Here is a 16,664-nt window from a genome sequence, read left to right on the forward strand (position 1 = left end):
ATAAACAAATTGGAGATGATGACGTTCGTTTTGGTGACAGGAGTAAGCCTCTTGCAAGGCATTTTAAGGAGTTTCATGGGAGTAACTGGAGACTGCTGAAAATAAAGGGAATTTACCGTATTTATGCTGGTAATCGTGGGGGGGGGGGGGACATGGTTAAAAACCTTCTTAGAAAGGAAATGAAATGGATTGTTACTCTAGACACACTGTCCCCAAGGGGCTTGAACGAAACACAAAGTTTCGCATCCTTTTTGTGATTATTCTGTATTAGGACTTACGCTGTTTTTATTTGTTATTTGTTGCTAGTGTCAGATTATCGGATTTTTGAAAAAAAGAACATATTGAAGATTTTGAAGTACTTGGATCGGTGTTTATGTCTATATATGCTGTATGATGATAAATTTTTGAAAAATATACATGGTGTTCTATATTTTATACGTGTGTATTTCGCAGGATAGGGATGATATGAGTTATTGATGTAATGATATATATATGCATGTATGTATTGACTTTCATTCTCATCTTGGTGTATGATATAATATGGATATTTTAGGATATATATACGCAGGTGCACTGTTAATCTCTGATGTATTGGGTTGATGCATATATTTATTATTTATTAATTTTTCTGTCATCTTGTCTATATGTGCTGGATTCTGTTTGTTTTGTCTAAATCTACTCGTATTTGGAATAATTTAGGTGTATACATGGAGAGTTCATATGTGGAGTGTGTATATATTGTGGGTCAATTTATATTGATATTTTGTATTAATTCGATTATTTATGTACTAGTTTGTACTCTGAACTTCACTGCATAGATGATATATTGATATATTGTTTATACTTTCTATAGTTATGGGCTATTGTCACTATTATTTTTGATTCCTGGATGCTCATCTGGATCGGAGCTCGCAATTCCTGTTTTCAGGTTGGGGTTCCGATCAGGTTGGGCTTTCATGTATCCATTAACGTAATTGTTGCACTTTTAATATTAATGTTTAGGGTTTTGGTCTTAGGGCCTCTTATGTAAAGATATATATATATATAATATTATTAGAATTTTTTTGGGGGGATAATTTTCTTATTTTTAGTATAACTATAACTATATGTAATTTTTATATTTATTTATTATTTTTATTGTTTTGGTAATGGTTTGATGTATATATGAATTTCTTGCATGTATACCTTTAAGTTTGAGATAGTACTGTAATATGTGTATAGTCATTTGATTTGATATTGATTTGATATTGATGTGATATTTATTTATGTATCCTGTCTACACAGATATTGACATGTTAGGGCATACACCATTAAGAGCATAATGATATATTAAAGTTCTGTTTTTTTATGGACCGATATTATAAAATGACACTTTTTCCTCTATCATAAGTATGCTTTTTGATTTACTCACTTGGTACGTGATGGGTGCGCATGCGGGTCGCGCTGTCTCCTATGTGTCAGATCGGAAGTTGTCTTCAGATCCGAGAACGAGTCTTGGTTTCCAGGTACGACTTCCGGACTTGACGCGGATGGTCTGGCACATGGAGATGGGCGTGACCTGTCGTGCGCCGATTAACATCACCTCATTTGAGGTGTACTTAAGGGAGGAAGCATCTAGCATACTTCACCTCCTGACGAAGGAAGCGAAACGCGCGTCGAGGTGTTCCCCGGATTAGGTCTTCTTTCATCATGTCCACCCCAGGTAATTAAGAGCTCATTTTTTGATACAGATTTGTCTCTGCACTCCCACATATGGGTTATATGAGGTTCTTACGCCTACCCAGTTGATCATTCTAGATTTCTGATCTCCTGGGGGAATCTGTATTAGGATTATACATTTCCTTATCGCTATATAGTATGACCATTTCTATGGGATACGGTGGACATTCCTATCCGGGGTGTTTTTAATTATCTGTGTTTTAAATGTTTGTATTTTGTGGGTAATGTTTTCCCTATTGGGATAATAAAGATATATTTTGGTACTCTTGCTGTTTATTTGAGATCATTTAAGCATCAGGTATATTTTGGATCTTCGTTTAATGCCTAAATGTGGTGTGAATAGAGCCTTAGACATGCATCTTCTTTTCACATTTTTCACATTGCCAAAATATTTGCCATGTAGCTTTAGCCTACAAGAAGAATAGAGGAGGAGGTCACAAACGCTTATATCATGTTCCAACGACAGTTCGTGTCTCAGACAGTGGATGATGTTTTGATGCCTGCTTGCTTTTTAACATTCCATGCAATGTCACTGACATGATTCCCAGTGGATTTTAATTATACAACTAATTTTATTCAAATCAGAATCAATTTGTGAATGTGTTTGCTGATGCCAAATCTTAAAATTTTAGCTGAATCTTCGTATTAGTTACGGTAAGTTGAATCAAACATCTGCAGGCATTACCTGCCTTGCACTGATATAGATAGTTCTTTTTTTCTTTTTATATTTGGTTTATTGAAGAATTAGCAAGTGGTACAATGCTATCCAACACATTTTAATAAAACAATTATTATGCAATACATTGGAGAAAAACCTAAAAAGCAGCATATCCCAATATATATGTAATGAAGTATCAGAATTGTATATATACATGCATTCACAATATGCTAAAGCACTAGTCATTCCTAATTGACCCACCATAATGTCCACTGGGGATGTGGGGATGTGGACCCACTGGGCTACTCCGCCGTAACGGAGTAGCTGTTGGTCAGACAAGTATAGGACAGTCAGTGGTAGATTGTACCTTGATGGCAGGCTGGTGCCGGATTACTAGAAGCCGGCTTCTTCTGGTTTATTAGAAGCTGGTTTGTGCTGGATTATCGGAAGCTGGTTTGAGCTGGATTATCAGAAGCTGGCTTGTGCTTGATTACTGGAAGCAGTACTGGTCACAGACACTAGACTCAGGATGTAGGACTGGTCACAGACTCTGGACTGCAGACATGGGGTACAGACTGGTCACAGACACTGAACTCATCACAGATACTGAACTCCGGATACACGACTGATCGCAGACACTGGACTCGTCACAGATACTGGACTCGGGATACAGGACAGGACACGGATACAGGACTGATCACGGACATTGGACCCTTGGATACAGGACGGGACACCGATACAGGACTGGTCACAGGTTTCAGGGAACAGGATATGGAACCTTCACAAACTAACTCTGCGTTAGAAATAACACTGTGCAGGCCCTTAGACAGAGGACAAGTCCAATTTCATAGCCCAAGGTGTAGAGGTATAGGCTGGGGACACTTTAGTGGTGCGTGCACTATCCCTTTAAGAAGCCACCAGAACGTGCATGCGCTTCCTACAGGAACCAGAAGCAGGAGGCAGAGCGCGCCAGCATCTCAGTGGAAGAGGAGGAAGAGACCGGTGGTGAGTAGAAACAAACTGACGGTGGTCGTCGCTACATCCACCTCAAGATCACATAACCATAAAATTAGTGAATTGTTATCTAGTTAGTGTTCTCCTAAGATTCTCAAACCTTTGTTAGAGTATTGAGTAAGAGATGAGCAACACCAGGCACCCCACACTTTTTGAAACTGCTCAAGACACCCCCTATTTTTAAAAACATGTTTGTAGGGGATCATAGTTTCAACCATGGACTTCCATTTAGATATGGTTGGGTGTCATTGGTACAGGGGTGTGTAACACCTTATTTCCAGAAGTTTGCTACATCTGGGCTTCACACCTAGCCATTTTTAAATAGTCTAACTGGAGTGAGATAGCTTTGATGGATAATAAACATCTGAGTCATCTTACTTTTAGTGACAGGTGAGACCAAAAGTGGTGCCCAAGATGCCAGGATGACCAGATAGAGCGGAGTCATGGTTTTCCCTGAGTACCCTCAGCCGGTATTGCAGGGGAACAAACAGTTTGTCCCCAGGGACGTTCCCGGGAGCTGCACCCTGATCAGCCGCGATATCAGAAGCTAAATCAGAATCCGTGGCAGAGACGATTATACCAGGGGGTAAAATACAAGCAGGATCCTTCTCAGAAGGAGGATTGGCCATGAAACTACGTGACAGAGCATCAGCCTTAATATTCTTGGACCCAGCCCTATAGGTAACCAAGAAATTAAATCTGGTAAAGAATAGTGCCCACCGAGCTTGTCTAGGATTAAGCCTCCGGGCCGATTCTAGGAAAACCAGATTCTTGTGATCCGTAAGGACCGTTACCTGGTGTCTGGCCCCCTCCAGGAAGTGCCGCCACTCCTCAAAAGCCCATTTAATGGCTAGAAGATCGCGGTTGCCAATATCATAGTTACTCTCCGTGGGCGAAAACTTCCTAGAGAAGTAAGCACAGGGGCGGAGATGGGTGAGGGAGCTGGTACCCTGGGACAAGATGACCCCCACTCCCACCTCGGAAGCGTCAACCTCCACAATAAATGGCTCCTCTTGGTTGGGCTGAATCAGCACGGGGGCCGAGATAAAGCACTTCTTGAGGGTCTCAAAGGCCTGGACGGCCTCAGGGGGCCAATGGAGGACATCAGCACCCTTGCGGGTAAGGTCCGTAAGAGGCTTAGCGACGACCGAGAAGTTGGCAATAAATCTCCTGTAATAGTTGGCGAACCCTAAAAAACACTGTAACGCCTTAAGGGAGGCAGGTTGGACCCATTCCGCCACAGCCTGAACCTTGGCAGGGTCCATGCGGAATTCATGAGGAGTGAGGATTTGCCCTAAAAATGGTATCTCCTGTACCCCAAAGACACATTTTTCAGTCTTAGCAAACAGATTATTCTCCCGAAGGACCTGGAGCACCTTCCTGACATGCTCCACGTGGGAGGACCAGTCCTTGGAAAACACCAGTATGTCATCAAGGTACACAACAAGAAAATTACCCAGGTACTCTCTCAGGATTTCATTAATAAAATTCTGGAAGACAGCAGGGGCATTACACAACCCAAAGGGCATGACCAGGTATTCGAAATGACCCTCGGGTGTGTTGAACGCAGTTTTCCACTCATCCCCCTCTTTGATGCGGATAAGGTTATATGCCCCCCGTAGATCGAACTTAGAAAACCATTGGGCTCCCTGAACCTGATTAAAAAGATCCGGAATCAAAGGAAGTGGGTACTGGTTCCTTACGGTGACCTTATTCAGGTTACGATAATCAATGCACGGCCTAAGACCACCATCCTTCTTCCCCACGAAGAAGAAGCCAGCACCTACAGGAGAAGTCGAGGGGCGAATGAAACCCTTGGCCAGGCATTCTTGGATATACACCCTCATGGCTTCACGTTCAGGACATGAAAGATTAAATATCCTACCCTTAGGAAGCTTGGCACCAGGCACCAAATCGATAGCGCAATCGTAATCTCTATGGGGGGGCAACACCTCGGAGGCCTCCTTAGAAAACACATCGGCGAAGTCCTGAACAAACTCAGGAAGCGTGTTTACCTCCTCCCGGGGAGAAATAGAGTTAACAGAAAGACATGACATAAGACATTCATTACCCCATTTGGTGAGATCCCCAGTATTCCAATCAAACGTGGGATTATGCAACTGCAACCAGGGAAGGCCTAAAACCAGATCAGACGATAATCCCTGCATCACCAGTACAGAGCACTGCTCCAAATGCATGGAGCCAACAAGGAGTTCAAAAACAGGAGTATGCTGAGTAAAATAACCATTAGCAAGGGGATGAAACCAACAGAGAGAAATGATCGACTGAAGCACAACAAATGGATAGCAAAAAATACAAAATTTTATTAACATGAAGCCATAACAAAGGTTAAAACTGGAACAGAGAATGAGTCACTCAATAAAAGGACATCGACAACAATCATGCACTGGATGTAGATGTAACATAAATCTATACAAGCTTATTTATTTGTTGATACAGCAAGGGAGGACAGTGTACGTGCCTATGCGGACCTACGGCTAATGAGGCCTAATAAATGATGGCAAGAAAGAGGTCAACAAGGAAAAAATGCATGTATGTGCTGCCTGGATTCCCTCTATGAAAGTATATATGTGGCAATAATTATGTGCGGATACCTGATTATAGTGATTATCTGTATATGTATGATAATCAGATATACGCCATAGTGTGTATTACAGGATCAGTGCTACAGGTAACATGCAGCAATGTGCATGAACGCATAGAAAGGTACCAGGCCAATGCCAGGCAAAAAAGTCAGTGAAAGCTGTATAACATGGACGCATAGAAAGGTACCAGGCCAATGCCAGGCAAAAAAGTCAGTGAAAGCTGTATAACATACCAGTGGACATGATGAGGATGTCTGGACCCGACGCGCGTTTCGGCAACTGCCTTCGTCCGGGGTTAGGGTCAAGCTGCTAAAATCTACCCATATATAGAGCATAGTTCAGGTGTTTGTAATGTAAGAAGAGGAGGAGGCAGAATCAAATGACGAAAAACGGCGTCTGGTGCGGGGTACCAAGATGGCGCTGCCCCACTTCCGGTCCGCGTCATCAGAGAGGATGTGGGGCAGCGCGGACTAACCACGCCCCCCACATATCCTACTCCGAATCTAGACAGCGGTCTGAAGAGGCCAGGGCCACTCCCCCCTCGGACATAGACATCTGATCAGGATGTCATGAACACCAGCGCGCGATCCATCAGCGATGTGTGCCAGAGGGAAACAGGAAAAAGAAGAACTTACAATATGAATGGTTTGCAGGGTGTTGTGTATAGTTAAAAATAAAGAGTAGCATAGAACGGCTTCCTATGGTGTGGATTCTGTGATGTGTAACATGAAGAAGGAGGGGGGGGGGGGAAAGGGGGGAGAGAAAAGAGGGTTGGTTGTGATGTGAAACGATAAATAAATGCACTACTGGCAATAGTGAGATGAATGTGAATGTAGAAAATTAAAAATGAAAATTTGTGAATGTATAGGATGATGAATGTGAGTGCTAATAAAATCGTGAATGGGATGACAAATGTGAAGTGTGATGCTGGTGAGTTGTGCTGGGAATGTGATGAAACATAGAGAAAGCAAAAAAATCAAAAAAATATATACCGGTTAAAGTGTGTGTAAAAATGCAAGTGTAGTAAACACCCAATTATGCTATAAAAATCAATTACTGAATAACACCTAAATACTAAGTCTGGAAGAACCATAATATTGAAGCCGCATGTATTAGTACAAAAATACACTACACACCAATGTCCATACATACAGTAAGCAATATATACATCACTTTAAGTTCTCTATGTTTATAAGAACTGAACATATATAATTGTGTCTGATGAATGCTACTGGTGGCACTAAATAAATTTATATAGAACACATACACAAGAACATAATGTAACAAAATACAGAAATAAAGTATTGGAAATGAATCGTACAACATAAAGGATCGAAATGATCCATACAGGATAAAAATAAATAGTAAATGAAAAGTATGTGATACAAATAATACCATATCTATATAATGGCCAATGCAGAAAATATATGTAGAGCGCAGTATAATGTATCCTGTTTCCTCCTGGAAGTAGCGAAGCATGGACCGCAAGACACCTCCTCAGATGAACTCAATGGAAAAATATCGTAATTCTGTATATCAGGAAAACACAACAAAAGAGGGTAGTTAGTTTTTAAAAAAATGACAACAGGGATGAGGAAAAGATAAAAGCCAAGACCCACAAGGAGTCAATGGTTACAGAAACGAAACAAAGCTCAAAGATTCGTTTAATCCATGTGGAGACATTGTCCCAAGGGTCCAGATCCAACGAGACTCACATTGTGCGAGTTTTTGTTTAGTGGCCCCGCCTCTCGTACCGCATATAATATGATCAATCCCTCTCACCTTAAGCTTAGAGGGATCGCATGCATGGTGTGTTCTAAAATGTCGGGCCACAGGTTTCAACATCTCCAAAATTTCTGCCCCTGCTGCTCGCTTTATGTCCGCCATATGTTCACGTACTCGCACCTTCAGCTCTCTGGAAGTAAGACCAATATAAATCTTCGGGCACGGACATACAGCATAATATATGACGGCTTTGGTAGTACATGTGATGGAGTGAGTGATATTAAAGGTTTTACTGCCAGATACATCGGTGAAAGTAGTGACATCTTCTACATTAGGGCACGCTACACATCTTCCGCAAGGCTTACATCCCCATCTTGGACCCTTGGTCCCGAATGGATATTTAGTTTTTATTGGGTCATAGAAACTTCTTACAAGATGATCTTTTAGATTTTTAGATCGTCTTGCAGTCACGGAGGGATATTTTGTGATGAATCTGCTTAGGGAGGGATCGGTCAGGAGAATCGGCCATCGATGGCCTCAAATGAAGGAAATCCTTAAAAGATACTGGCCGATTCTCCTGACCGATCCCTCCCTAAGCAGATTCATCACAAAATATCCCTCCGTGACTGCAAGACGATCTAAAAATCTAAAAGATCATCTTGTAAGAAGTTTCTATGACCCAATAAAAACTAAATATCCATTCGGGACCAAGGGTCCAAGATGGGGATGTAAGCCTTGCGGAAGATGTGTAGCGTGCCCTAATGTAGAAGATGTCACTACTTTCACCGATGTATCTGGCAGTAAAACCTTTAATATCACTCACTCCATCACATGTACTACCAAAGCCGTCATATATTATGCTGTATGTCCGTGCCCGAAGATTTATATTGGTCTTACTTCCAGAGAGCTGAAGGTGCGAGTACGTGAACATATGGCGGACATAAAGCGAGCAGCAGGGGCAGAAATTTTGGAGATGTTGAAACCTGTGGCCCGACATTTTAGAACACACCATGCATGCGATCCCTCTAAGCTTAAGGTGAGAGGGATTGATCATATTATATGCGGTACGAGAGGCGGGGCCACTAAACAAAAACTCGCACAATGTGAGTCTCGTTGGATCTGGACCCTTGGGACAATGTCTCCACATGGATTAAACGAATCTTTGAGCTTTGTTTCGTTTCTGTAACCATTGACTCCTTGTGGGTCTTGGCTTTTATCTTTTCCTCATCCCTGTTGTCATTTTTTTAAAAACTAACTACCCTCTTTTGTTGTGTTTTCCTGATATACAGAATTACGATATTTTTCCATTGAGTTCATCTGAGGAGGTGTCTTGCGGTCCATGCTTCGCTACTTCCAGGAGGAAACAGGATACATTATACTGCGCTCTACATATATTTTCTGCATTGGCCATTATATAGATATGGTATTATTTGTATCACATACTTTTCATTTACTATTTATTTTTATCCTGTATGGATCATTTCGATCCTTTATGTTGTACGATTCATTTCCAATACTTTATTTCTGTATTTTGTTACATTATGTTCTTGTGTATGTGTTCTATATAAATTTATTTAGTGCCACCAGTAGCATTCATCAGACACAATTATATATGTTCAGTTCTTATAAACATAGAGAACTTAAAGTGATGTATATATTGCTTACTGTATGTATGGACATTGGTGTGTAGTGTATTTTTGTACTAATACATGCGGCTTCAATATTATGGTTCTTCCAGACTTAGTATTTAGGTGTTATTCAGTAATTGATTTTTATAGCATAATTGGGTGTTTACTACACTTGCATTTTTACACACACTTTAACCGGTATATATTTTTTTGATTTTTTTGCTTTCTCTATGTTTCATCACATTCCCAGCACAACTCACCAGCATCACACTTCACATTTGTCATCCCATTCACGATTTTATTAGCACTCACATTCATCATCCTATACATTCACAAATTTTCATTTTTAATTTTCTACATTCACATTCATCTCACTATTGCCAGTGGTGCATTTATTTATCGTTTCACATCACAACCAACCCTCTTTTCTCTCCCCCCTTTCCCCCCCCCCCCCTCCTTCTTCATGTTACACATCACAGAATCCACACCATAGGAAGCCGTTCTATGCTACTCTTTATTTTTAACTATACACAACACCCTGCAAACCATTCATATTGTAAGTTCTTCTTTTTCCTGTTTCCCTCTGGCACACATCGCTGATGGATCGCGCGCTGGTGTTCATGACATCCTGATCAGATGTCTATGTCCGAGGGGGGAGTGGCCCTGGCCTCTTCAGACCGCTGTCTAGATTCGGAGTAGGATATGTGGGGGGCGTGGTTAGTCCGCGCTGCCCCACATCCTCTCTGATGACGCGGACAGGAAGTGGGGCAGCGCCATCTTGGTACCCCGCACCAGACGCCGTTTTTCGTCATTTGATTCTGCCTCCTCCTCTTCTTACATTACAAACACCTGAACTATGCTCTATATATGGGTAGATTTTAGCAGCTTGACCCTAACCCCGGACGAAGGCAGTTGCCGAAACGCGCGTCGGGTCCAGACATCCTCATCATGTCCACTGGTATGTTATACAGCTTTCACTGACTTTTTTGCCTGGCATTGGCCTGGTACCTTTCTATGCGTCCATGTTATACAGCTTTCACTGACTTTTTTGCCTGGCATTGGCCTGGTACCTTTCTATGCGTTCATGCACATTGCTGCATGTTACCTGTAGCACTGATCCTGTAATACACACTATGGCGTATATCTGATTATCATACATATACAGATAATCACTATAATCAGGTATCCGCACATAATTATTGCCACATATATACTTTCATAGAGGGAATCCAGGCAGCACATACATGCATTTTTTCCTTGTTGACCTCTTTCTTGCCATCATTTATTAGGCCTCATTAGCCGTAGGTCCGCATAGGCACGTACACTGTCCTCCCTTGCTGTATCAACAAATAAATAAGCTTGTATAGATTTATGTTACATCTACATCCAGTGCATGATTGTTGTCGATGTCCTTTTATTGAGTGACTCATTCTCTGTTCCAGTTTTAACCTTTGTTATGGCTTCATGTTAATAAAATTTTGTATTTTTTGCTATCCATTTGTTGTGCTTCAGTCGATCATTTCTCTCTGTTGGTTTCATCTATTGTTGATCGATGCACCAAGGTCATCTTGGTCATATTTGGGATGCAAACACAGTAGATTTCATATTGTTCAGCAACGTTGCTTTATATTGAACATTACTCTGTGTCTGTGCCCCTTTTTTTCGGTGGTATTGTATTTGTATATCATTAGCAAGGGGAGTTGAGTCGATTCCTACTACAGGGATAGGATAAGGTAAATCAATACAAGGCATCTTTAGAGACATAGCAAATTCCGCAGACATGATATTAGCAGATGACCCTGAATCCACGAAAGCACTGCCCGTGGCAGCCCGGCCAGCAAACGAGACCTGAAAGGGAAGCAAAATTTTATTGCGTTTCACATTAACGGGAAATACCTGTGCGCCCAAGTGACCTCCCCGATGATCACTTAGGCGCAGAAGTTTTCCGGCTTCTTATTCTTGCGCCTGGGACAGGTGTTCAGTAGATGCTTGTCGTCCCCACAGTAGAAGCAGAGACCATTCATTCTGCGAAACTCCCTACGTTGTCGAGGGGACATGGAGGCCCCGAGTTGCATAGGTACCTCCGAGTCCTCCGTGGAGGGGCGAGGAGACGGGACCTCGGGGGGGATCGCAGAAAAGTCAGAGGGGAGCACACTGAAGCGTTCTAGCTGACGTTCCCTGAGACGTCGGTCAAGTCGTACTGCTAGGGCCATAACCTGGTCAAGGGAGTCAGACGAGGGGTAGCTAACCAGCAGATCCTTCAGGGCGTCAGATAATCCTAACCTAAACTGGCACCTTAGGGCCGGATCGTTCCACTGAGAAGCTACGCACCACTTCCTAAAATCAGAACAGTATTCCTCAACCGGTCTCCTACCCTGACGTAAGGTCACCAGCTGACTCTCGGCTAAGGCAGTCCTGTCAGTCTCGTCGTAAATGAGTCCGAGGGCAGAGAAAAAACGATCAACAGAGGAAAGTTCAGGGGCGTCAGGAGCCAAGGAGAAGGCCCACTCTTGGGGCCCTTCCTGGAGTCGGGATATGATGATACCCACCCGCTGGTTCTCGGAACCTGAGGAGTGGGGCTTTAGGCGGAAATACAGTCTGCAACTCTCCCGGAAGGAGAGAAACGTCTTACGGTCCCCTGAGAACCGGTCAGGTAACTTGAGGTCGGGTTCTAGAGGTGAGGTGAGGGGTACTACTAAAGCAGCGTCACCCTGATTGACCCTTTGGGCCAGGGCCTGGACCTGTAGGGAGAGGCCCTGCATCTGCTGGGCCAGGGTCTCAAGGGGGTCCATGATAGCGTCAGCGTAGGAGAAATGGTAGACTAGGTAAGGGCTTGTAATTATGTAATGGCCGGAAGGAGGTGAAGGGAAAGTGAGCCCTAATCTACCCACCGCCCTGTCCCTGCCTACTTGCAACGACCCGCCCTAGGCGACGAGGTACAACTGGGCGGCGGTCCCTACGCTGTCTAAGTGCACAGGAAAACAAACAGGGAACATGCAAGGGAAGGGGCGGTAGCCACGGAACGCCACGAGGAAACGGAGCGGCGAACGGACAGTCAGGACCAGGACGAAGTGAGTACACCCAAGCGGGCAAGGAGACAGAAGTAAGCCAGGGGCAAAGCAAAGCAGGTCAAGCAGAACTGCAGCAAGGCAGAAGCACGGCAGAAGCAGGCTGGAGCAAGCAGCAGTGGGGCCAGGAATCCAAAAGAATTACAAGCACTGAGGGAGAGAACAGGGCAGGTAATAAAGGACAGGGGGCGGAGCTAACTCCGACAGACCAGGCCGCGATAGGCTCTCCCACTCCTGAGCCTGCCACCCTGGTTGGTGGGAGATGGTGTCAGTCGAACAGGTCTGGCCTCAGGTGTGGATTGATTAATCCCAGGAGTATACCTAGATGAAGTACCTGGCAGATCCCTAACATGTGGCCTGTAATGTATCTGTATACGTAATATATATCCCACATCCATCCTCAGTACATGTCAGGGGAAGATTAAGATTACAGTGGGCACTGGACTGTATAAAAACTGTGGGCCCCCAGGCTGGAATTTTAAAAGTCACATACCACAGAAAGAGTATAACTACTTAAGCATAATCTACACATACTACATTACACACATGCATATACATATTCACTACTTGTACATCTACATGTGTACAGTCAATAAATACATACAGTAGATATACACACTCTAGAAACTTGACGTCATAAGATAATCAGGTCATACAGTGACCACAAAATTGGGCAGATAGCCACCAAAACATTAGGGAAGACCAGATAAAAATCACATATATCACTAGAAAAATGGGACAGACCGTAACCAGAAAAATAGGGAAGACAGCGACCAAAATATTTGGAAAAACAGCAACCAGAAAAATAGGGCAGGCAGCAAAACGATAACTACAAAATAGATTGGCACTATGAAAATAACCTACTCACAGGTTGTCCCACTGCTGGGCTAAGCTGTAGTACAGGAGGGAATAAGGCAACAGGTGTTCAATTTTCCTGCAGTAAAATTTCCTGTGGAAATGAAACATTACACATTTGTCATTTTAATCAATTGGTTGTGTGTAAGCTTTCTGTGTATATTGGACGCACATGCTCGGTCCTCTAGAGGGAGAAGCGTTCTTTATAGTCACTCTCCACTCTGGCTAATAGACGAGGATCGAAAACAGGAGACTCCCCTCTAATAACTCAGAATTACGTATTTGGAAATAAATTTTTTGAACTAGACAACTCTTTTAATGTTCTAATGTTTTTCTCCTGGTCTTCTACAACCAGTCTCTGCTTATACCCACCAAGAACCATGACATCTAGACTCTTATTTATATACTGACTCCTCATGTGTCCTAGCCGATATAAAATAATGTTCTACATCTTCTTCCTAACAACTTTTAATGCATCTTTTTATGGAAAACAAGGAGGAAATAACATCTAAGGCAGTGGATAACGCTGATATAGCACTATGCAGTGAGGTCATTTCCTGCTGCGTTTCCTTCCTCTATAAAGGCACAACAGATCAGCCACTGGCCTGAAGGCACTAGATGAGTACCTGGCCCATAAAAGTTACAGCAAAGAACATAACCCTGCTGAACTGTTCCACGTTCTCCGCTGGAACAATCACATCAGGTCTTATAAACCACAAAAGGCTCATCTGCCAGCGTGAGGAGGCCATACACTGGCCATAAATAATAGAATATAAAGGTAAGATGTATGTGTTGTATGGTATGAGAAGGAAACATGTTTGCATAGTACCATTTTATTTGTTCTTCTGTTGCTTCCAGTTTTTTCCATCCCAGGAGGAATATCAAGTCATATTCACACAGCTTAAACATCAATAAAATTTCCCAAACTGTGATGATGACATAGATGGTGAACATCAACCATCAAATGTCAGGATGACGCTTGTGCCCTCCTTAAGAACATTACATGACTTTTCTATATACACACTTTGGAGGATAAATGGCGTTAGCACATAGGACAGGTCAGCAGAAAAGTGCATTCTCCAAATGCTCAAGATCACCTGCAGTAGTCATCTGATTCAATGAAGATATGCCAGCTACACCAAGTACCATGTGATATGAGGAACATCTCTGGTCACTAATATCAAATCCTCAATGTGTGTGAAATAATAATAATGCAGGCTAGAGCAGGTGTTGGGCTTTCTAAAGACCGCCACACTCCTCTTCTAACGAGTGGGATCAGATTCACCTCCAATCCTGGCCGTTTAACCCCTTAGATGCCACGGTCAATAGCGACCACCATATCTAAGTGTTTTCAGAGGGAGGGGCTTCCTCTGTCACCCCAGGTATGCCATTGGCCCTGCCAGAGCTTAATAGAATGCCTGTCAGTTTTCTGGTGACAGGCATAATACACTGCAATACAGAAGTATTGCAATGTATTATAAAAGTGAACAAACAATTGCATAGTAAAATCCCATGGTGACACTTAAAAAAAAAATTGCTTAATAAAGTTAATAATAATTAAATGAAAAATCTCCTGCAAAAAATAAATAAATGAAAAACACATTTTCCCCTTACAAAATGCTTTATTATGAAAATTTTTAACAAAAATTTAAAAAGTTACACAGAATTGTTATTGCCGCATCTGTACCGACCTGAACTATAAAATCATAAAATTATTTAACCCGCACAGTGAACATTGTAAAACAAAAAACAAAAAAACAATGCCAGAATTGCTGTTTTCTGTCAATACTACTTTAAAAAAAAATCAATAAAAAGTACGCTCTCATACGATTACTTCGGTGGATAAATTTGCTATGACTCTTGGAGAAAACATAAGAAAAATAAATTTGGTATCACTGTAATCGTAACGACACACAGAATAAAGTTATTATTATTTATACCACGCGGTAAACGGTTTAAATTTAAGACACAAAAATTAATGGCGGAATATGTTTTTCTCCCGTTAGCCCCCAAAAAGTTAATAAAAAAGTGAATCAATGTATTATATGTACCTCAAAATGGTGCCATTAAAAAACAACTTGTCCTGCAAAAAACAAGCCCTCACACAGACGTGCCTACAGAAAAATGAAAAAGTTATGGCATTTGAAATGCGACGTTAAAATCACAGAAATAATTGCTCTGTCACTAAGGCCTAAAGCAGTGGTCCCCAACCTTTTCGACCTTGTGAGCCACATTAAATTGTAATGGTTGCGAGCCACAGTCCAAACATCAACAAACATGTGGCGGAAATCAGAAAGTGGTACAAGTAGTATTGCATGTATCAAATGGTATATACCAAAGAAAATATGTATTCTAACATCCAAATTTGGCACGGTTCAGATGTTAGGTCTTCAATATAGTCTGTTTGGAAATCTTATTGTAGTCAATGCATATGGTCATAACTCAGATAACCTTTCGCGAGCCACACAACTGTAGGTCACAAGCCACATGTGGCTCCCAAGCCACTGGTTGGGGACCACTGCTCTAACTAAACATATAGCTTCAACAGCTATCAGGGTGAAAGGCCTACTGTCCAGCACCTTAAAACAAATACTTGTTCTTACTAGAACTCTTGAATTCCACAGCCTGGTAATGCCTGTATTTCCCAGGTTGGGAGAACTGTGTGAGTAGATCAGACCTTTTCTTAACCAGTTTAGGTCCGCCCATAGACCATAAATGTCCGGGCGGTCCACACCTAACTCTGCAAGTATGTATGTTCCAAGACGTCCTGCAGAGCTAGCTTATTTACCGCTCCCCAGCAGCATTTAGCTCCGTGATACAGCTGTCTCTAGAACCGCTATCTCTTCAACCGGAGAGTCTACGGTCATGTGATCGTTGTGACAACCTGTCACAATGATCACATTACTCCTCAAAGCGGCGCTTGCACGCTAACTGTAAGGAGCTCTGTAATACAACTGTCTAGAGACAGCTGTATCACAGAGATTTCATCCGGAGACCACTCAGTGTGATCTCCGGTCATGTGATCAATGCGACAGCCTGTCACAGCGATCACAGAATAGTTTTAGTAAATAATAAACATTTCCATTCGTTGTATTCCATATGCAGGCTGCCAGAGAGGGAAAAGAATAATGTAAAACAAATACACACTTTTTTTTTTCAATAAAGATATTTTTTCAATAAATATATTTATCTGTCTGTCTATCTATCTGCTACACGGCGTCTTTGGCCGCGGCAAAGGTCATCCGGTCAAAGATCGCTATGTCCCATAGCCTATATTGCAAGTAATAAAAGTCAATGTGGTTGTGTCGCGATGCGCAAGTTGCCGTGACATGACAGTTAGTTGCAAGAAATCCAAACTGTCGTGCCGCAATGACTTGTCAACGCGACTACA

The sequence above is a fragment of the Rhinoderma darwinii genome, chromosome 4 (assembly GCF_050947455.1).
Source record: "Rhinoderma darwinii isolate aRhiDar2 chromosome 4, aRhiDar2.hap1, whole genome shotgun sequence".
Classification (NCBI taxonomy): domain Eukaryota; kingdom Metazoa; phylum Chordata; class Amphibia; order Anura; family Rhinodermatidae; genus Rhinoderma; species Rhinoderma darwinii.